Raw genomic sequence first — 23474 nt, 5'->3', positions numbered from 1 at the left:
CCAGGGTAGCTGTTTGGCTACTTACTAACCATAAAAACTCTAACTACATTTATGATCAAACTGACACATGTTCTATTACACAGACTCGTGACAGTTATGGAAAGTCAAAGTTACATCTCCTCTCTCGTATAATTCCCGAGTCTCCGGCTGCGACTACTTCACTCAGAGCAGCTGTCATTCATGACGTCTCACCCCCTTTTTATAGCATCAAATAACTAATTAAAACTCATCAGAAAAACACTTGAACATACATCAGCATGATAAGAACTACCTAAAATGACAGAAAGTGCCTTTGCAAAAAAATTATTTGACGTGTACTTTGACTTTTTAGTTTGTCTCATGTCCACCCCGCAACATGGAGGGGCGGGACTTATGAGCTATACTGCAGCCAGCCACCAGGGGGCGATCAAGATGTTTTGGCTTCACTTTTGGGGAGCTGTCATGTCGTCCATCTTTATATAAAGTCTATGCTTCAAACCATCACATAATATGGGAAAAAACAGTTTGCGTTAAAGACTGAATGTGTTCATGTAAGACCCCACTGCTAGTCAGAAGCTGCCTGTAATCAAACCCCCAGTTCAAACTTATTTTGGAGAGAAAATTAAAGCAAACAATGAAATCATTCCCCAAACCGTCCGTAACAAACATCCATCACGCTTTACAGTCCAACTGTACTTACCACTGTTGCGTGCGCACACAGTTTTTAGTGCCATGAGGGATAATTACCACTCACATTTGGTTTTTACCATTAAATATAATGGTTTAGATAAGAGGTTATCAATCCCCCGGCCGTGAACCAGTACCAGACCAGATATGATACTGGGCTGCCGCGGGGGAAACGATACGAAGCTGAATACTAATTATATAACTTCATCTCTATTAAGGGCAATTAATTTTTGTGTGGTGATTAACTCGGTGCAGTCTGTCTGTTGCTGCACTTTTCCTCATCACTCCCTGTTACGCCTCCAACAACAATACACACATTTTAACTGCAGAGGGGTCATCAGCATGCAAGGTGGCCGGTCTGTCACCAGCATTTATTATTTGGTCATCAAACACAGTGAAATGCAGACGTAATAATTCATTTTATGTTTTGTTTCGTTCTTTATGCACATCCACTCTCTCTCTCCAATTCATTTTCTAACAGGATTGTGTGATGGGAGGATAAACAAAAAGAGGTCACACCTGAACTAGAACTTACATGATTGGTGCACGTGTGTATAAACCCAAAAGCCAGCTAATGAGAGACCCCCCCGTCTAACTTTATCTTTTCGTGTGAGCAATTACTCGCTGTAATTAGCCACCAGTGCTGTTTCGCCTGGTTCAGATACCACGCCTGTGAGATGGTGCTGAGCTCTCTCATGCTGTCCACTGGACGTAAAAACAGCAACATGGACCAGTGGGTTAATAGACAGAAGGGCTCATTGCTTTCTTTTGGTCCAGACAGCGCCAAGAATCTAAAATTGTCAAGTACTAAAAACTGTTCAGATTTATAGTCATAGTTCCAAACTAAAAACACATTTTTGGCCAATTTTAGACAGTGTTTTATTGAAACAAAGTTTTGTACAGTTGTTAAAGTATTATTTTGGTGTGAGTGGACAACCTCCGGGTCTGAAAAGTGAAGCCAATGCTGAAGTGTCTTAAACTTGCATTCTTTCTAACAGCCAGCAGGGGGCGACTCCTCTGGTTGCAAAAAGAAGTCTGATTGTATAGAAGTCTATGAGAAAATGAGCCTACTTCTCACTTGATTTATTACCTCAGTAAACATTGTAAACATGAGTTTATGGTTTCAATTGCTAGTTTCAAGTCTTCTTCAATACAGCATGATGTTCATTTAGTAAATTATGGTCCCATTTAGAGTCAGATAGACCATAAGGCAGGGGATGCTTTAGGGCGGGGCTGCCTTGTGATTGACAGGTTGCTACTACGGCGTTGCCCAGTCTGGGAGTTGTCCATGTTTTCGTCTTACAACTTTAACCCTTTCACAGTGTGTTTTCAGTTAACAAAAGTTAATTATAAAAAAATGTTGTTGCTTAAAAACATCTTATTAGGCGTTCGGTTGTACTTAGCTCCACCATCTTGTATCTCATATCTTGAGGTCAGAGGTCAAGGGACCTATTTGAAAATGGCCATGACAGTTTTTCTTCGCCAAAATTTAGCGTAAGTTTGGAGCGTTATTTAACGTCTTTCACCACAAGCTAGTATGACATGGTTGGTACAAATGGATTCCTTAGGTTTTTCTAGTTTCATATGATACCAGTATCTTCACTCGAGCTTTACAACTGAGCTGTAACCTCCGAAAGATTGATTGCGTTTATGTGTTAAAGAAATTAGTGGAGTTAAAACTAATTTGCATTAATACTGCGTTAACTTTGACAGCCCGAAGAATATATACATACATTTGCATAAAGCAGCATATTTGCCCACTCCCATGTTGATTAGAGTATTAAATACTTGACAAATCTCCCTTTAAGGTACATTTTGAACAGATAAAAAATGTCCGATTAATTTGCTATTACTTACGATTAACCATGGGCAATCATGTGATTAATCGTGATTAAACATTTGAATCGATTGACAGCCCTAGTCTGATCATAACCAATCAAAATGATGGCCAAAACTTAGACAAAAGAAACCAGAACATCCCTTTTAAAGTGCCGTCTTTGAAACTATAAGTCTGCCTGGATAGTGATGTCACCCTGTACAGTAACCTAATGGGCTCTGTGTCGATGGGACGTCGGCTCCACTGTACAGCACAAAGACTAATGTTGCTGCTGCATTACCCACCATCCCTCTGTGTGAAGCTGCTGCTGCAGCCGCCGCTGCTGAGAGGAGAGTCCACAGCTCCAGATGCAGCCCCGCCCCGCCTCCCCACCCCCTCCCACCCGCTGCTGCTGCCTGCCGGGTTCAGCCCGCTGTGATGACCATTAGCGTCTGGCTGAGGCTGCAGGAGATAACAGGTGATTTAAGGCCCTGTACCCCAACACAGCCAGAGAGAAATGGCCGGCTGCCTCTTATCTCCCCCTCCGCCATACTCCACACACTTTTACATTAGGCTCCCCTATTCAAAGCCATCTGTCTTCCCAGTCAGGGTTTGATAAAAACCGCCTGCGTACATCACGAAGGGGGGGAAGGAGCGGGAGACTGAGGAGACACACGCCGCCACTCCGCCTGCATACTTATACACACAGCGATTCAGAGGATCACGCTGGAAGTCGACAACATCACACTTGCTGAATACTTTATCCGCGCTGACTTAGAGCCCGGGGCGACACAGTGGGACTCGACAACAATAGCTGAGCCGCGGCACACAAAAGATACTGTACCTGGTTGTAAGAAGAGAGACCTGAGTATGTAACACCACCCTTGGACTAATTGCAAATCAATGCTCTTGGTGTGATGAATGTGGTGGGGATAATAATCGCCCAGGGCTGCCGTACATCAACCATTCATGCACAGTGCCAAACACTAATCACAGTAGGTGCACCAATAAAAAGAGATGTTATCATTCCTCAACTGAGAAAAAAAACATTATATGTCGTTGAGGGCTTTCTACCTCTGAGCAGAGCAACAACAATGACAGAAATATCACTCCTACAGAAGTCTTTGGCCTGTCTGCAGACTCTGATTAAATCTTAATGCTCTAACATATTTGGCAGCCTCCAGCAGGAAAAAGGGACTCCTTCATCCTTCTTGGATGTGCATATGTGAGGAAATATTGGCTGTCTTTAGGGCATGAGGGAAAATAAATGTGCCCGTTATCTTAAAGAAAACACGCTGAAGATCCAGAGGATGTAACGACAGACGTGGAGCAGGAGTAATTGCTGATTTTCCCACTGTGGAGGCTAAGTGGGCAGTGGCTGTCTTCCTCTGGTCCCTGCTCTGTAATTATGGTGTCATTGTGTGACAGCGGAATCGCCTCAGCGGCAGCTAAAGGACAAAAAGTTCTCTCACGTCTGGACATACGCTCCCGTTCATCTGGCTTTCTTCTCTCTACGTCCACCTCTTTCCCGTCTTCCACCTCTCAGTCCTCCGTCTTCCTCTCGCTCCCTTTGTCCCCTCAGAACCTGATGACCAAGCACAAGTTAAAAGCGCCTATGCAATTAGCGGTATAGCGGAGGTTAATACGTTCATCCTGATGGCAGATGATGGCCCCCGAGTGTTGAGTGCATGACGTCATTGGCAGAGCTGGGGTGAAGGATGGGTTTTCATCTCTGTGAGGAGGAAATCAGGAGAGTTGAAAGGCCTCGTTCAAGTTGGTCTGACCCCCCACACTCCCAACTCGTCAAATACGGCATCTTGATCAGTGGCCCTATGCTGACCGCTGTTCGTGTCCCGTGCGTTAAGGTTCACTTTCAAGCTGTCCGTTCGTGTCCTGTGTTCACAACGTTCAGTTTCATTTTCACGGTACAAACGTAGTAGTTTTGAGACCAACGATATAGTTCTTTCCTAAACCTAACTAAGTGGTTTTGATGCCAAAACCTTAAGTGACATCCAAGGCTAGTAGCATCTACCTCAGGATGGGGTTACATTGTAGTTAATGGAGTGCCTGGGTGCGTCTCATACCAACGTTAAAGGATGCCTCGTGTGGCGGTATCAAACGCCGACGGCCGTGACAAAGCGCCGGTATTTGACGCCCTGGGAATGAGAACGGCTGTAGTTATATATTATATCACCAAAATATCTACTGTAGAGGTCAAGGTTCAAGGTTTTGGAAGACATTTTGCCCCTCATCTAAAAGGCTAAGAAGCATTTTGGATGCATTTCCAGATATGAAAACTTTGACCTGCTGGTGGCGCCTGATGAAAAGTCAGAGGACCACCAAAGTCACTAGGATTCATCCTATGGGGACATGGGGATATTTGCATCAAATTTCATGGCAATCCATCCAATAGTTGTCAAGATATTTCATTAAAAAACAAAACTATAAACCTCATGGGGGCACTAGAGGGATCCCCAGAGTCAGTAACATCCGCCGAATTGCATCAGTCCTTCCAGTAGTTGTTGTAATATTTCGGTATTGGGCCGACCGACCGACCGACCGCCCGCCATCTCTAAAGCCACTAGCATGGCTCCAGTCGCTGCAGCAGCAGCCGGGCTAGCTCGTCCAACTCTGCCTCTGCTTATTTTGGCCCACTCTCTTCACATCGACTGTACATTTGTCTCTGTCTCAAGCGGATAATGCAGAAAAGCAAAATTCAAATTGCGCAGCATGGAGTATGATAATTGAAGTGCTCTAAAAAAAAATGTCTTCCATTAACAGGAGGGGAAATGATGGACTGTGCTTGTGGCATTTCAATGGAAAAGTAGCCACTTTTGCCAGTTGGCACCCAACCAGCTGAATCCATAAATTTCTCCCGCTATGATGAATTCACTGCCAGCCTTTTTTTTAATAGACCCCCACGAAAAAATCTTAACTGGCCTGAATTCCAACAAAAAGGTTTCAATGTCAGTTTGATTATGCACAGTTTAATCATATGTTAATTCAGGCGCATGTATCTGACATCACCCTGCAATTATCCAGTTAATATTAGAGGAAGCGGGTGTTTAAAGGAGCCTTGGATGAAAGGTATTACCTATAAGCCTTATTATGAATAAGCCCTAATGTTCCCATCCATGTTAGTCATCAGAGTAATTCTACTGAGGATATTTTCTCCATCATTTAGTTTTGTTTCTCTTTTGGGGGGGGGATTAAAGGAGAGTGCTTTTAGCTCCTTGATTCTGGCAGATAACTAAACACCTGATATCCGAGCTCGTCTTTTTCGTCTCCATCGCTCTAAAGTCGTTTTTTCCGAGGAATGTTCTCCTCTAAGACACGAGCGTGTAGTTGTGGCTTTTGAAGCTCGGCCCGCTGAAGGTTTTATAATTCAGAGTGGAGTTTTTTTCTCTGCTCTCCATGCAGATGGGTGAAGTCATGGAGTCTGAAGCTGCGATTAGACACGCTGTTAGATTACTGCCTCCAGCTCCAGTCTCCCTCCCTGTGATGATAGCCTCGCCCTTGACCCGACACTTACCTGCTTCCCTGTGATCCTACAGCCGCTGTCATCTTCGGCTACAGCGGAGGCTGCTGGCTGCAGACTGTCGGTGTGTTTACATGTGTGAGGATGGACACGTCTGCCGGGCAGAATGAACATGTTAACACATGGATGAGCTCTCCAACAATTTTGTTTTTCTTTTTTGATGACCTGGAAAAATGTCATGTTATCGCTGTCTTTCATCCCACGTACCCGCCTGATCCCTCTCAAGTTGTCTATGATTAGCCCTGCGGATAGTAACCTGCAGCCTGTTCTCATCCCCAGGGCGTCAAATACCGTGGCTTTGTCAAGGCCATCAGCGCCACACAAGGCACCCCTTAGCGCCGGTATGAAACGCAGCGGGCGTTCTATAACTACAATCTAAACCCAGCTCAGGGAAAGTGCGCCGGGAGTGTGGTGACGTAGTTTAAAGAGCAAAAAGACAAACTGAGGATGGGCGGGAGGAGTGGTGGATGGGTCCAAAAAACACAAGGTGTGTCACGTTACAATCAGCTGTTCATTCGTGTCTCGTGTTCACAACTTTCAGTAGTTTTAAGCCCAACCATGTAGTTCTTTCCTAAACCCAACTAAGTGGTTCTGTTGCCTAATCCTAAAGTAATGCCAAGGGGCGTGACGCCAAGGGGCAAAGGGCCGTGACACCAAGGGGCGTGACACCAAGAGGCGTGACAAAGTGGTGGTATGCGACAAGTCTAGATGAGAACGTGTTGTAACCTGACGCGCCACAGAACCATCTGAGAAGCCATAATTAGAAACTGTTTGGTAAAAGGGCAGACACTTTCAAAAAATACTTGGCAGGTGATTGGATGAACCATCTGTCAATCACGCTCCTCACAAGACGCTGATTGGTCCGGTCAGTGGCTGGCGAGACCACAGACGGTACATAAGAAGTGCATGTAGTCACCGTGACATCACCCATTGGTTTGTGGACTACAGTTTTGAAGCCTTGAGTTCTGCATTTTGGCCGTCACCATCTTGGTTCTTTGCAACCAGAAGTGACACGAGAGGGTGGAGCTAAGTACAAGCAAACGCTGAATAAGACATTTTTTAGGCGACCAAAAAGGTTAGAATTAACTTCCATGAACTGAAAACACACTGTGAAAGAGTTAAAGTTGTACAACTAAAACACAGACAACTCCCAGACCGGACAACGCCGTGGTAGCGACCTGTCAGTCACAAGGTAGCCACGCCCTAAAGCATCCCCTGCTTTATGGTCTATTTGACTATAAATGGGACCATAATTTACTAAATGAACATCATGCTGTATTGAAGAAGACTTGAAACTAGTGATTGAGACCATAAACTCATGTTTACAATGTTTACTGAGGTAATAAATCAAGTGAGAAGTAGGCTCATTTTCTCATAGACTTCTATACAATCAGACTTCTTTTTGCAACCAGAGGAGTCGCCCCCTGCTGGCTGTTAGAAAGAATGACAGTTTAAGGCACTTCAGCATTGGCTTCACTTCTCAGACCCACTGGCCCGGACACACAAGCATTACTCGATGCCTGACGAGATTGATTTTCGTGTGATATCGTGTGAATCCAGCTGCAGTGCAAGGTAATGCAGACAGTGCTTTGCCTCATATTTCACAGTGGCCTTGGTGACAGTGTTCTCAAGATTGATGGACACTTTCTGCTCCCTCTGTGGACGCTGTTGAAAGGACATACAGCACATAACTCCCTGTTTTATCCCCACTGTGGTGTAATTTCACTCTTGACACACATTACCGTCGGGGTCAAATCACATTTTCCCCTCGTAAATCGAAATATATAAAAAAACAGTTCTATCAATTAATTAAACATTAAGCGACATTACTTTGTTAACTGCAGATTCAGTTTGCATTTTGAATTGAGAGCACAGGCAGTAAATTAACCCAACACTCACACATGGCGTTCGCGGCGTCTTTATTCTCACGGCCCCCATTCAAAGCGGCGAGACCTCGCCAGCCGCCCCTGTCGCCCTCTCTCAGCGTGAGAGCGGAGTCGAAATTATGAGCAAGTATTTATTAGGATGCCTGAGCACGCTGTTCATCAGCCGCACAGCAGGGGGTTATTTCATTTCCCAAGTTTAGTGGGAAATTCAGGTTATTCATATCATCCCAGATGTTTGCCAATTTACTTAACATCCAGAACATATGCAATGCCCCAAAGCAAACAAGCTCCCTGGCTAATCACAGGTTACTGAGAGGCTGATTCTGACGCTGTCAGCGACCATGCAATATGACATAATTCTACTGTCATCCAGCCAAAGGGGGCACGCAGCGGAGGATCGGTAATGAGTTTGAGTAACAAACTGCAAACACCTTTTTACTCATCAAAGGGTCGGTTCACACAGATTATGCCATAAGGACAGTTTGGGTTTTCTTTGTCCTGGTTTCACTGCGATGTCTGCATCCACCCTGACACAATGGGGGTAAATGTAATTTTGATTGTGATGCTCACAGCGGTGAAAAATTCAATACCAATGTGTGTTTCCAGAAACAATACACCTCACGCATTAACCACTCACATGAACAGATCCATTGTTAAGTTGCATGTTACGAGTGATGTAAGAGACTCTGTGGTATTCACCGATTTCTTTGTGTTTAGAATTTTTAATGAATTATAGGAGCAGTCACAGGAGCAGTTTGCTTGGTTCAGTCAATTAAACTGTATTTATATAGCACCTTGCAAACAAGTAAAATGCAATTCAAAGTGCTGGACAGACGATTGACAAAAATATAGAGTTAAAGAGTGTTAAAAATGGATTTAGAGACTAATGCACAAAATGCATAAAAGTTCATTGAATAAGAAAGCAATAAGAGATGGGTATTTAAGATAATAAAAGATAAATACAAGGAAATAAAAATAACAATAAAAATAAATAAATAAAAATTATGAAACTACACAAAAGAAGCAGATTGTATTAAAATAATAACATTTTAATAAAATAAAATAGAATAAAAGAGATAATAATGATCAGCAATAAAATGCCGATTACATAAAATAGAGTAAAATAAACACTATAATGATGATGATGATATTTGTTATTGGTTCAGGGGGCTCACTGAACCCTCTAGATATGCATCTATATTTTTTATAATAACGCAGAACTAATAATTTATTTTAATGATGAATAATATTGACCTTGTTGTGTCTTCTTATCGACAGAATAAGAAGAAATCTACATAAAGAGCGGTTCCTCCGGCCGCCATGTTTCTACAGTAGCCCAGAACAGACAAACTAAACACTGGCTCTAGATCCTGCCATTTGCGTTTTTCGCAATCTGCAACCTCACCGCTAGATGCCACCAAATCCTACACACTGCACCTTTAAAGTAATGTTAACATCCTGTTTGCCGTGTCAGTGTGATGTGCATTGGGGCTTGCCAGTTTGCTTGGAGTGTGACAGCAGAGTTTGTGCTTTAAGGTTGTATTGGCATGAGTATTTTGACAGCTACAACGATTCTTTACTAGCGAGGAGAAATCTCACACTCCAGTAGCTGCCTCGGGGTCTTCATGCAAGTCGCTGTCCAGAGTCCAGAGGAACTGAGCACTGTCACGTCCCCCTTGACCACCTCCCATCTAAGTTACGGAACACTTTGCTTTAGCAATAAGGCTTAATGTCAAACCATTCCTTCTTCATTTCTGTCACCGTACAGCTCTGCAATGGCACAGTGTTGACAGCTTTTGTAATGTTTTTCTTTCCTTTTGGTCCCCAAACATCACGCCTGACAGTGCTTCACTTCTACTTCAAGCACCACCGTATAAAGTTCCTTTTTTTTTTTTTTACTCCTGGGAGACATTTTTGTGAATGAAACTTGAAACCCACATGTGGAGCAGAGCAGTTTAGTCGCCTTATATAGCGATTAAGGGGTGTCGATTATGCTAATGACCCACAAATGGGCAGCTTCTCCTGAACAGGTGGCACTCATCAAGTTGAAACGAGCAATTAACAAGTTTGGAACATTTGCAGGAGAAAATCTCTCAGAAAAAAAGTAAAAGTAGTTTATAGGATTAGAATACAAAACTATCCTTATATGTTCCTGTTACTCTAGATAAAACATATTTACCTCATTGTTTTCATGGAAACTACTACTGAATATACCGTCTCTAAGGAAACAGGTGACAGCGAGCTCCATGGCTGGTTGGATGACGCTAGTGGTGAGTAAGGAAATGGTTTTGTTGTTATTCAAGTGAAGTGACACTTTCTCCCTTTAAGGTGAGTCACTACAGGCAAAAACATTGTGTTTCATGCACTGATGAGTTTTGAGATTTGGGGCTATTTTGCTTCCCTAACATGTCTTTTTTCAAACTAGTGGAAAGAAAAAATCCAAAATACACATTTAGATGTTTATTTTACTACATTTGGTCTGTTTGTGTCTAATGTAAGTAATCATTTTGGGAAATGTCATGCAGATATCTAGAACATTTTTACCCTATTCACCTGTACTGTCTCCTGTCTATATTCTGAAGGTTTTTACAGAGGGGGTTTGTGCATATATCATTCATAGCCTGATTTATAGAGCATGATAATCCTAAAAACGTGCCGACCGTCATCTACTGTAAGTAATACACCTACTATGGATAAGTACCTCATACAACCCCACTTCAAAACACCCGAACTATCCCTTTAAGGGGTTAGAATTACCATGAGTGTGCACAATTTTCTGCTTGTGACATGCTTCTTCAATAACAGGACAATAGATAGATAGATAGATAGATTTATTGATGCCAAATTAGGAAATTATTGTGTTACAGCAGCAGGTTATCCAGACAATGCACAGGAACAGTACATAAAATGTCAACACTAGAGAAATATGTCCATACAATACAAAATATAAAGAATATTAGAAGAAAGAATAAGAGTATATACACTATAAATATACCCGACTACTACAACTATCATAAAAAATCTAAATTATAAACATAGACTAACCCACTATATGCAGTAACATACTATATACATTAGCGTGCATGTGTGCAAGTTACAATGTTTTGTTCTTTAATAAAAAATAATTGTGGTAGTAAATGTGCATAGATGTGCAAAATTCAACATGTTCAAGGTTATTACAGGACTAAAACAGAATGTGAGGTTGAGACAGAAGCTATAACTATAAACTATAAAGCCCAGAGTTCTCAATGTGTATTGGCTTCACTTTGGCTTTTGCAGATGAAAATATAGTGTGGCCCCGCTGCAGACTGTGACGGCTACATACCGTATGTGTGTAGGTTCAACTATAGAATAATGAGATGCAAAGCAGTAATGTGCAGAATAGTGTCTTCAGATTGTCACGGGATGAACTTAGTTGAGCCTCTTTATATCCGGGGAGTGTTTTTGCTGAGCGTGCTTGTTCTTTTGCATACTTGTTCTTTTTTAGCTCTGCTCTACTTCACAGTCTATATACAGTATCCTATATATATAAATATATATATATATACACCTGGGAGCTGCCCAGTGCAGCCACAGTATTCCACTGTCGGATACTGAACAGCTTCACTTGGGCAATTCGGTGTCAAATTGGTTGCTCAAAAGCACCTCAGCAGCAGTTAGTGCAGTGAGGTAGAGCCGTGTTCGTTCTCTGACAGGTTTTTCCCAGCTGGTCTGAGCGAGCCAAGAATGGTTTGTCTCGCCTGTGGGGGTAGGACAAGACACAAAGTAAGCCTCAGCCTCCTCCTAGATTAATAATGCAGTGACACTATTCAGAGTCTCCACGACTAATCCAAGCCCCTGAGAGCCCCGCAGTATGTTGGTACCTCCATGTAAAGGCTTTTCCCGCCTTGCCTTGTGGGCCACCGAGCTCGCTCGTGAGCTCATAACATGGAGCTGAAATCCCGGTCTATCCGTCCCTAAAGAGCTCTATCTGCCGTGTGCCGCAGCTGCAGAGAAGGCCTGCCACACAAGGGTGTCATGATCAATATTCCTGAGAGTGCTTGCCAAGGCCCCTCTGAGATGAGGTAAAGACAGATCTTATCTACTGTGTGTGTGTGTTTGAAAGAAGGAGTGGGGTGGGGTGGGGGGTTGTGAGACGGAGCGAGTGAGCGAGAGAAAGACAGATGGAGTAAGAGTTAGATGGAGAGAGTTCGACACCGACTGAACAGCCAGGCTCCAACGGAGATAAATGTAGGGGGATGCACTGTGAATAATTTATACACGCCAAAAATAAAATCAAAAACCTTGTTCTCGCTTCTTACAGATAGATGAGTTCCCTGGGATCCCGGGAGACCTGCAGACAAAGTAGCGAGGGTGGAGACGGAGCCGGGACACGGCAGCATGATGCAGGTCTGCTTGTGTTTCATCCATTAGTGCACCATTCACACAACTGGTTAATTAAAATTCATATTTCATCATGATGTTCATTTTAGTTACTAACTGGTATGGATTTGGAATTGAATAATAAAGAGGCGATTATGCATGAACATAATTTACAATGTGCAAAAGCAAAAGCATTCTGCATATTGACAGAATGTAATGACACCAAGGTGTGTTTATAATCTGTCAGCACTGAAACTGGGATGTACTAGTGACATGCAACAAGGTAGATACCAGATTTAAGTGTCAAAAACAGCACTTTGTATAACTTAAGGTGATTACATAAAAATGCTACCTTAGAAATTCAGAGAATTAATATAGCAGCAAACAACTATTTGTTATGTAAAGATTAAGGAGTGATGTCTACCTGAGCAGAGAATGAAGTCACTCTCCCTCTGTGTGTTGTTTTAATCATAGCTTCTCTGTGCTTTGTTGACGTAGCCGGGCCGGCCGCGCGTGCATGAGAGTCCCAGTGTGTGTGCCCCACTGGCTATCAGCGGCAATTACAGCTGATAACGCCGTCCCGACCAACGGCGTCGTCATGGAAGCGCAGCACCCACTCTCCGGTTCCCCCTCAGGTAAACACTGTTAGCTCTGTCAGCACTATTAGAGCTGTTAGCACCTTTAACAGTCCTGTCTAGAAGGTAACCCGCAATCTGATTAAATCTGGCAAAAACTGACGTGAGACTCGCTGCCCGACGACCTATCCTAACTTTACTTATTAAAGGTCAATGCCTAACCTTAACCATCTCGCGAGAGTTTCTAAAACCTGTGGGGTTACCTTCTAGACACGACCCAGCTCAGCCGTCGCCATGTTGAGAGCCGTTAGGAGGCAATCCCTCTGCTCTGAATATCCAACGCGTTCTCATCCTAACTCGTCACATACTGACGCTTTGTCAGACCCCTCGGCGTCACTTTTTGGTCACAGTAAACACGTGCTTAATGTTGTGAATTCAACAAAAATACTTGATTAGGTTCAGGCAACAAAACCACTATAGTTAGGTTTAGGAAAAAACAACATGGTTGGGCTTAAAATGACGCGTTTGTACAGTGAAAATGACGCTGAACGTTGTGAACACAGTACACAAACGAACATCTGATCGTAACGTGAAACTTAACGCACAGGACACAAACAGCGGTCTCCTGGATGAAAGCCTCGTGTTTGTTGGACCCATCCACCTCTCCTTCCGTCCACCCGTGTGTCACTTTTGCTCATTAAACTACATCACCACAGCACTTTCTCTGAGTGTTAAATATTGATGCGGATGTGTTTACATTGTAGTTAATGGAAAGCCCAGTGCGTCACATAGAGACCCTAAAGGGTGCCTTGTGCGTCGGTATGGAACGCCGATGGCCGTGACAAAGAGTCGGTTTTAGACGCCCTGGGAATGAGAACGGGCTGGAATATCATATCTGTGACAACAAATACTAATTTCTGTGTTCATTGACAGCAGCCTTTAATGTACACTTGTACATTATTTATTGCAAATGTAGAATGAATGCAATACAAGATGGCAACGGGCGCTCTTATTTGAAAAGAGGCTTAATTCTGTTATCAAAGTTTTATTGCATTTTTAAACAGTACAAACCCCAGAGATGATATGAGAATATCTACATGATACATTAACCAGACAAAGTAAATTCCAAGAAAACAACATTATAGCATCATGTGGTATTGGGCAACAATAAATAACATTATAAAATGATTAATAATTCATGTTGCGTGTTTATTTGCAAAGCTTTTTACTCTTTGCATGAACTTTACACTAGCTGGGGTTCATTCCACAGACTTGCAGTCTTTGGACAGAAAATCCTTCATGTAATATAGATATCCAGAGCACTCAAGACACAAGGACGCCCTAAGGCAACTGCAGGTCGCTGACACATAGCGGCTAGGTGTAAATGGGATGTCTTGACCAACAACAAGCCTGATAGTCTCATGAATTTCTAACCACGGGTTCCGACCTTTCGGGCATGCCTAAAGGAAATGGATCAGAGTGCTGTGATTGTCCCCACACATCCAGTGAGATATTAGTCCCACCTTAAGGCACAAAATATGTCCAGCAGATCCTGCTGCAAACACAACCGGTCTGGGATATAAAACGTGTGACGATCTGGTGAGCATCCTCAAAATATCTCATGAGTGAATCAGAAGAAGGACAATGATGTTGATTTAATCATACATTTCATCAATTATTGACATAATATAGAGTTAGATTGGCATAAACCTCCTTTTACATGTTTGTTGGAGCATTCACTTCCATGCAAGAAATAGTTACAGAGTATAACTCTCCATAAAAGTCAAGATGGCCGTCACCATCTTGGTTTTTGGCCGTCATCATCTTGGTTTTTGTCCGTCGCCATCTTGGTTTTTGTCCGTCGCCATCTTGGTTTTTGGCCGTCACCATCTTGGTTTTTGGCCGTCACCATCTTGGTTTTTGTCCGTCGCCATCTTGGTTTTTGGCCGTCGCCATCTTGGTTTTTGGCCATCACCATCTTGGTTTTTGGCCGTCATCATCTTAGTTTTTGGCCGTCACCATCTTAGTTTTTGGCCATCACCATCTTGGTTCTTTGACACGAGAGGGTCGAGCTAAGTACAACCAAACGCTTGGTTTTTATGCAGCTCTCTCAATGTACTTACTTAGAATAGAAATAACAGAATAAAAGAATACAATAGTAGAAATACAATTTCTAGATTTAAGTCAAGTGTTTGGAAGTTGTGACAATACAAATAGTGCAAAGAAATAAATACTGGATCGATATACAAGGACTGGATGGTTATGTACATGTGGAGATGTCTATATACTGTATGTGCAGTGAGTCAGATTTATATTTACATTGACAGGTATGTACATATTACAATATTTACATAAAGTGACACGATATCTACATATTACAAAAATGTGCATTGAAGACTGTAAAATTATAATCAATAACGGCAGCATTGGATATTTGGTGTTATTGACAGTGTATGACTGATTAAGTGTTCATCAGAATGAGCATCACGCTGTATTGAAGAACACTTGAAACTAGCGATTGAGACCATAAACTCATGTTTACAATGTTTACTGAGGTAATACATCAAGAGAGAAGTAGGCTCATTTTCTCATAGACTTCTATACAATCAGACTTCTTTTTGCAACCAGAGGAGTCGCCCCCTGCTGGCTGTTAGAAAGAATGACAGTTTAAGTGCATTGGCTTCACTTTTCAGACTTACATATTTAGCGTAGAGACATGAGAATGGTATCAATCTTCTCATCGAACTCTCTGCAAGACAGCGAATACATTTATTTCCTAAAAATGTCAAACTATTCCTTTATTTATTGTATAGATAGCTGGCACTAAAGGCAGAAATAAGCCCAATGGGTGAAGCCAAAGAACCAAAGAAGTTAACATTGGACTGAAACCAGTGAAAAAGTAAAGACAAAGAATGAAGGAAGCCTTGTTGCTGGCTGTATAAATGCCAGATTTCCCCTTCCTTTTTAGAAACTTTAGATCTAAATCCAGCGATTGTCCCCTGACAACACAGAAGTCTTCACATTGTCTGGCATTTTCTGCTCATTGTGCCTTTTAGTCGCTCTGTCTTAACTCTCAGGTCACAAAAGGCCTGAACAGAACAACGGCTCAGTGACACGGCCGGCGCTGCAGTCAGCTTGTTAAGGAACAAGGAACACTTTCACTCACTCACTGAGGAATTTCCCTGACAATCTGATGGATTGTCTTTCATTGTAAGTTTTACCTGCAGAGTTGGACATCCAGCGGCGTCCATCCTCATTTCTTACATATAATCTAAAGTGAGTGGGCTTCCCCCTGCCTCTCTGTGCCTCTCTGACATTAGTAGGTAACAAAACCATATTTCTTCCCGGGTTTATGAGATTAATGTTGGTACAAATTCACATTTATTTCCTCAGCTGTATCCCCACATTCGCAAGAACCATCATCAAACATACTGATCAGACGTACATTTGAAACATTATAAATCAGGGGTCTCCAACCTTTTTTCCTCTGAGAGCTAATTTGACAAAATGAAAGTGTCCGAGAGCTGCTTATAGCACCGAGATGTACATGGCCAATAAAAGACGTCATTTCTGTCTTACATTTATGGTCCTTGGTTCTTTTAATAGCGTTTCAGCCAAGGCAGTCCTGGCCTCTATTACAGTCCTGCCATAGACGAAGGGCTTTTGTGTTTTGTTAGGATGTCTACCAGTTAAGGAAGCCTCTGTTGTTACGTTGGCCTTCTTTGTTAGTTTGGTAAATGGAGACTGTCGTCCTTTAAGCGTTGTTTTCAGCTCCTTCACCTTATCTGTTCGTAAACTGCTACCAGTCGGAAAGTCCCATGAAAAGTTGCCGTGGACTTTGGTGAAGTGACGCTCGACGTTACACCTCATGAAAATAGTAAATTTTTTGCCTTTTTAAACAGGTTTAAAAAGAGACTTTGTGTTTTCTCAATAGGGCTGTCAGTCGATTAAAATAGTTAACTGCAAATTAATCAAATTTTGTATCTGTTCAGAATGTACCTTAAAGGGAGATTTGTCAAGTATTTAATACTCTTATCAACATGGGAGTGGGAAAATATGCTTTCTTTATGCAAATGAATGTATATATTTATTAATGGAAATCAATTAACAACACAAAACAATGAAAAATATTGTCCAGAAACCCTCACAGGTACTGCATTTAGCATAAAACAATATGCTCAAATCATAACATGGCAAACTGCAGCCCAACAGGCAACAGCAGCTGTCAGTGTGTCAGTGTGTTGACTTGACTATGACTTGCCCCAAACTGCATGTGATTATCATAAAGTGGGCATGTCTGTAAAGGGGAGACTCGTGGGTACCCATAGAACCCATTTACATTCACATATCTTGAGGTCAGAGGTCAAGGGACCCCTTTGAAAATGGCCATGACAGTTTTTCCTCGCCATAATTTAGTGTAAGTTTGGAGCGTTATTTAACCTCCTTTGTAAAACGCTAGCATGACATGGTTGGTACTGATGGAGTCCTTAGGTCTTCTAGTTTCATATGATACCAGTATCTTAGTTATACTAGTTATAAAACTGAGCCCGCTACAACCTCTGAAATGACAAGTAGCGTTAATGTGTTAAAGAAATTAGTGGCGTTAAAACAAATTTGGCTTAACACGTTATTGTCACGTTAACTTTGACAGCCCTAGTTTTCAAATGTATGTACATATTCTTTGAACCTTTAGTGAGCCACTCCGAAACGGATAGCGTTTTACTGGTAGCTTGCAAGCTACTCGTTGGAGACTCCTATTATAAATGCATTTTTCATGAAAACATGCTAATGTTCTTATTATTACTTGTTCTTTAAATTATAATTGTTTCCATATGGTAGCAGCATGTTTGGAACTATTTCCTCTTAAATGCAGAGTTGGTGATACCATTTTCAAAGCTTTGGAGAAATTAAAGTTATTCTGTTGCTTGTAATTTCAGTGTGTTTACATATAATATGAATATTATAGTAATTTGAGTTCAAGTTTCCTCATAGTGTTATTTATTTCAAGTCAGATCAGAAAGAGAGTTCTATGGTAAGGCAGCGTATTATAGAGAATAACTCTTTTCTAATAAATGATAAATTCTTAAACTCATTCTATGCTCAGAAATATATCAAGTGCAATATTTATGAGCGAAAGCAATATTATATTAAAATTGAATTTGGTGACATAGTCAGTATTCATGCAGTGTTGCCATAAGGCAACAATTTAGTTACAAATAATCCCCATCATCATATTTCAATGTTTTTCATTTGTCCATGCACATGAAAAAAAGTATCATTCACATCCAATGCTAATCACACAGTGTAGTGTTTGAACTCTGAAGCAGCGACTCTACGCTACTAAATCTAAGTGTAGGAACATGCTTGGTTTGGTTTATTTGCACATCTAAAACCGACTCGAAAAAGACACTGAAAGATATGCGGGAGAAATGATGAGGAAAAGTTAACTACAGCTTCAAATAGCAGATCCCTAATTGTGCCAAAAGTTATCACTTCAATACCTTTACCCATGTTTGACACACACACACATGCAGATGTGGGAAAACAAAAGTAAGCAGGCCATGAAATGTAGCAATCAAAGCAAAAGTAGTGGAATAAAAACAACAAAACCAATAGTCTCTCGCCTTGTTAGTGATCCCACGAGGCTGCAATGCTCATTACGCACCATGGAAACTAAAGCGTTGGGAGGATGAAAAATTGGATTTTGATCTTTACCACTAGTGGGGCAAAAAAATATTTTGTCTACAGGGTGTCACTAGAGGAAAGACCATGTTCCACAAATTAAAGAGGCTGTCTGCTGTACAGTGATCTTCAATGCTCTACAATGTGAAGTTTGGCTCAACTTTCATCAGTCTCAGCTCCACTTTGGCTCAGCTGAATTTAATGTGCAGCGTTAAACGGTAACTGGTGTTTTTTCAACCTATTTTTTCATGTTTTTGTGTCTAACTGACTAATAGGGACAACAATTTCTGAAATTGGTCCAGTATTGAGGGAGAGCGCTGTAGACGGCAGCTGCTCACAGGCTGCAATATGTTGTTATTGGGGCAAGCTGGCACCGTTATTTACGTCCTCTAAAAGTGCTTGTTTTTGCCATGACAGGCTCTAATTGTTATCATAAGTGTTATGTACATTATGGAAAGAGTCTCGCTCAAGGAGAAGTCTGAAATCTGGCAAGGTGACATGTTGCTGGAAGACAACAGTGGAATAGTGGAATGCATCCATGGTGGAAACGTGAGTGCCAGCTGGGCAGAGTTTGTTGTGTTGGCGTACAGGAAGTGTAGCTTAGTGTTATCTAAAAGATTTTCAATGTCATGGCTGAATATTAAGATGATTTCCACAATGTGGATGAGGTCTTTGAATTCGACGGTTGCCTGTATTTATTTGAGCCAGAGTATACGGATATTCAGTTTTCACAACGAGACTTCTCGTTGAGCGGGACTTGGACACAATAACAACTTGTTTAGGTTTACAACTAAGTTTAGTAGACAAGAAAAATGTAAAGTTACAAGCTAAAAATTGATTTAAAAATGCAATGCAATGCAAAATTAAATAAAATGCATGCAATCCAAAAGAAATTCATACATATATATGAAGTGATCAAGTGGTCGCCTCTCTCTCTCACATGTGGTAGGTAAGGTCGCTTGTTTTGTGCTTTTTTTGTGTGGAGAGTTGCTTGTTTTGGGCTTGTTTCTATAGATCTGGTTGCTTGTTTCTTTCGCAAGATCTGGCAACACCGAACGTAACGTTATATTGACGCTGTTCACTTGCCCTCGCAGCTCATTTAGCGGCTGCTGGTTGCAGCGTTCTCCCTCAATACTGGACCAATTTCAGAAATAGTTGTCCCCATTTGTCACAAAACATGGTAAAATAGGGTCCAGTTTGAAAAATACCAAAATTACCCTTTAATATTTTATGGTATTTTATGGCACTCCATCCAATATAGTTTTTGTCCAGATATTTCACTTAGCAACTGATTAAAAATTAGTTCAACTAAATCAAAACTGTCCACATCTCAGGGCCTCCATGCTGAGCTCACCATGTGTTGAATGTTTGAAGAAGTCTGGACTGAAAAACCATATCTGATATAGTATTTTTTAATTTATTTTGATATTTATGAGCAATATTATCAGGGGTAAAAAGAAGGAATTTTTCATTGAGCCACGGACAAATTGAGCTACTTGCATGTGACTCACTCGGTAAACATTTAATAAACCATTTTTATGGAACAGAGTTAGTGTCCGTATCTGGGTTTTGCAGATTTATTATATTTTACTGCATGTTTCTGCTGGCTGAAGATAAGTCGCAGTATAGATGAGCGCTCGTCCAGACAGAATCCCCCAAAACTAATGAGAAGATACATAGTAGAATATAGAAAAAAGTGTTGTTAATGGGATGGTAACGTTTCCAAATGATTTAGTCTCAGTTGAATCCACTAACCTGACAGCACCTTTACAATATCTTCAACTAGATCCAGGTAAACTGTGTAGGAGTTAGACAAGCATAAAGCCCGTTTCTACTATATATTACACCTTTATTTCTTCATCTGTCTCCCACTCACATCGCTCCCTGTGAGGTCATTGGTGACTCTCAAATTGATTGAACTTTTGGCCCAGTGTTTTACCTGCTGAGTGCTGAACTGATGGAGAAATGCCTTAAAGCTGCTTCTTTTAATGGCCACCGTAGGCTGGCCTCAAGAGGGTCACCAGAGAGAGTGAAAGAGACAGAGAGCGATAGATGGCCAGTAGTAAGGTCTATCTCAGAGACCACATCCTTTAAAGGTTCACTATACAATATTCAGAGACTTCATATAGCATATTTGCAATATAATGTTATGTAAGGGATAATGTACAGCGAGCCGGTCATTGTTGTGAAAGAAACCCAGACAGGGAGATTCCGCGAAGTGGAGGGGTGTCTCATCGCTCTGAAGGGGATTATTTCACAACAATGACCCGCTAGCTGTACATTATCCCGCTTATTACACGACTACTTAGTTAAGAAATCAATAATTTGACACAAAAACGGTCCGCCAGAGTCCGACATCAGAACTGCACCCATAGCAACGGTCTGTTATACATAGCAACGGTCTGATATAAAGAAATAGCAGACCGTAGAACGCCGTGATTGACCAATCAGAATCAAGTATTCAACAAAGCCGTAATAAAGAGGAGTAATGTCCACCTGAGCAGAGGATGAAATCACTCTCCCTCTGTGTGTGTTGTAATCAGAGCTTTTCCGAGCTTTGTTGACATACCTGGGCCGTCGCGCAAGCGTAGCACCCACCATCCGTTTCACACTCAGGTTAACACTGTTAGCGCTGTTAACACCGTTAGCTCAAACTTGCCAACCCTCACGATTTTCCCGGGGGACTCCTGTTTTTCATTGCCATCTCCCGGTTTCCTCCGACATCACAATTCTCCAGTTTCAAACCTTTTTTCCATTACGTCATCACAACCTATTTCTGGCCCACTGTTTCCACCACAATCCACAATAGAGCTACACCAAATGTAATTTCCTGGCCGAAAAAAGCCGCTCACGACCTCCCGACACAACGCGATTTGAGCTGCTCCCGCGGCTGAGTTCAGCGCACATCACAGCACACAGCGCCAAAAGTTGGGCTTTGCCCGACGCAGTGAAAAGCCGTCGTGGAGCGGCACAAGCCATTGGAAATAATAGGTTTCAGAGCACAGTGGTGCTGTTGTCGCGTTTGGTGAGAGAGAAATGGAGAGATTTATGAAGGAAGGAATGAATGAAAACTGACAAATATTGGTTTATGCCAGAGATTCACAGAAGTTCACGCCAGAGGGGCGAATTATTTTGTAGCTGTTCTTTCATAAGAATTCAAAATAAAGATTAAAAGTATTTAAGATAAAAATGCTGTTGCAGAGTACTTATAGTTTTGCTATTTTTATTATTTAAAAGTCACCAGAATGCAGGAAACAAAGGGAGGAACCCCAGACACCCTGCTTTGGTTTTGAGATCCTCACTAGTTTTGAGGTCTCAAGGTTGGCAAGTATGCGTTAGCTGCGAGCCGCCAGCTCAGCCGTCGCCATGTTGAGAGCTGTGCAGAGACGATAGAAATGCTCCCATCGCACATGTAGCACCTTTAAGAAATTTGCTAATAATTCAGTTAGAACCAGCACACAAACAAGTAGCACAATTCATATTGCTAAGTAGTTATAAATCTTCCAATCCTACACATTAGATTTGTTTTTAATATGTTGATTTGGCACATTCACCAGAGAGGTCACAGAGCAAATTAGATGCAAGCCGCATCAACGTTTCATGACTAGTGGCGGTGGGAAATGAAAATAAATTCAACAACATGAAAGCCAATAAACACCATTGAAGTCTTTCTCTTATTTTGAGGTGTGGAAATGTTCCCTGTAGGCGATCAGACAATCCTCATTATCAGACAAAACATGTAAAGCTGTGTTATTAGGGATATTATAGGTTACAAGGAACAGTGTGACTGCTTTAATTGAGCTATTACTTTCAGTATTGGTTATATGCACAGTAATCAGGTGCTTGCTTTGTCCTCTTCGCAGTATCTATATCACATTAGATTACATTCTCCCCTTTAGCCTTAAGGGATCACTGAGTCATTTAAATTTTCAGATTTTCAATATTGGATTTTTGTCCCTGAGGGGAAAGCAAAATAATGATTTATTGCGTTGAGGTTTTTAACTGCTGCCTCTACCAGCGTCCACTGAAAGTAAACCCGTTCCAGTGTCTCAGTGAAAGTCTTTAAACGCGTCTTCAGATGTGGTGTTTCAGTACCGTTTCTGAGACTCTGCTAGGGAAGCGTGTTCTTTAGCAGTGAATGAAAAAATCTAGTGATTATCTCCCTGCTTGGCAAATCACATAATAGGTAAAAGAATTTGTGTAAATCCTCCTTCACATGAATCTTAATGACGCCCCCCCTCCCCGCTCTTCCTGGGATCTGCTGAGCGTGGGTACACGTGTATTCTGCTGACAAATGGGAATCCAATTATATGATCTGACTCTATAGTGCTGACTTCACAGAGACACAGAGAGGCTAGCCGTCTGCTGGATCCCCGGGCCGGGGGACGCACCCATAATAAGGGGGACTCAACACCAATGTGGGGATTAAACCCTTTAAGGTTAACTAATACATTTTAGAGGCTGTCCTCACCAGAAGGCAAAAGCATTTGTCTTTTGTTCAAATGCTTAAACCAACCTTTGTTTACGTTTTCCTTACAAGCATCCTTGTGTAACTGCTGTCCTCTTTCAGATGCAAAAGTGGAAGCAGCGTGTTGTTGTTAAACTGCCACAAAACCTCTTAGAGTTGAGCTCAAGGTGGATGTTTTAGATGTGCAGAGTGCCTGACTTTGACACCAACGACTAATGTCATCATCCTAACCATCTTTTCCTAACTGCATTAGTTTATTTATTTGATTTGGCCACTGGGGGGCAGCACACCAAAGCTTGATATATTACAGTGGGCAACATCCAGGGTCTGAAAAGTGAAGCCAATGTTGAAGTGCCTTAAACTTGCATTCTCTCTAACAGCCAGCAGGGGGCGACTCCTCTGGTTGCAAAAAGAAGTCTGATTGTATAGAAGTCTATGAGAAAATGATCCTACTTCTCACTTGATTTATTACCTCAGTAAA

At 41.8% G+C, this 23474-nt stretch overlaps 1 long non-coding RNA gene across 1 annotated transcript; it reads right to left on the bottom strand.

The window, feature by feature from the left end:
- Nucleotides 1-458: 458 nt before the first annotated feature.
- On the bottom strand, nucleotides 459-22003 carry LOC119477138. Its single transcript, XR_005204180.1, has 3 exons — nucleotides 21794-22003; nucleotides 8191-8197; nucleotides 459-470 (listed from the first exon to the last, which is right to left on the bottom strand). It is a non-coding gene; the product is annotated as an uncharacterized LOC119477138 (long non-coding RNA).
- Nucleotides 22004-23474: the final 1471 nt, after the last annotated feature.

This window comes from Sebastes umbrosus, chromosome 18 (assembly GCF_015220745.1).
Source record: "Sebastes umbrosus isolate fSebUmb1 chromosome 18, fSebUmb1.pri, whole genome shotgun sequence".
Classification (NCBI taxonomy): Eukaryota; Metazoa; Chordata; class Actinopteri; order Perciformes; family Sebastidae; genus Sebastes; species Sebastes umbrosus.
Note: the sequence above shows the minus strand (reverse complement) of the source record. Positions and strands in the feature narration are given on the sequence as shown.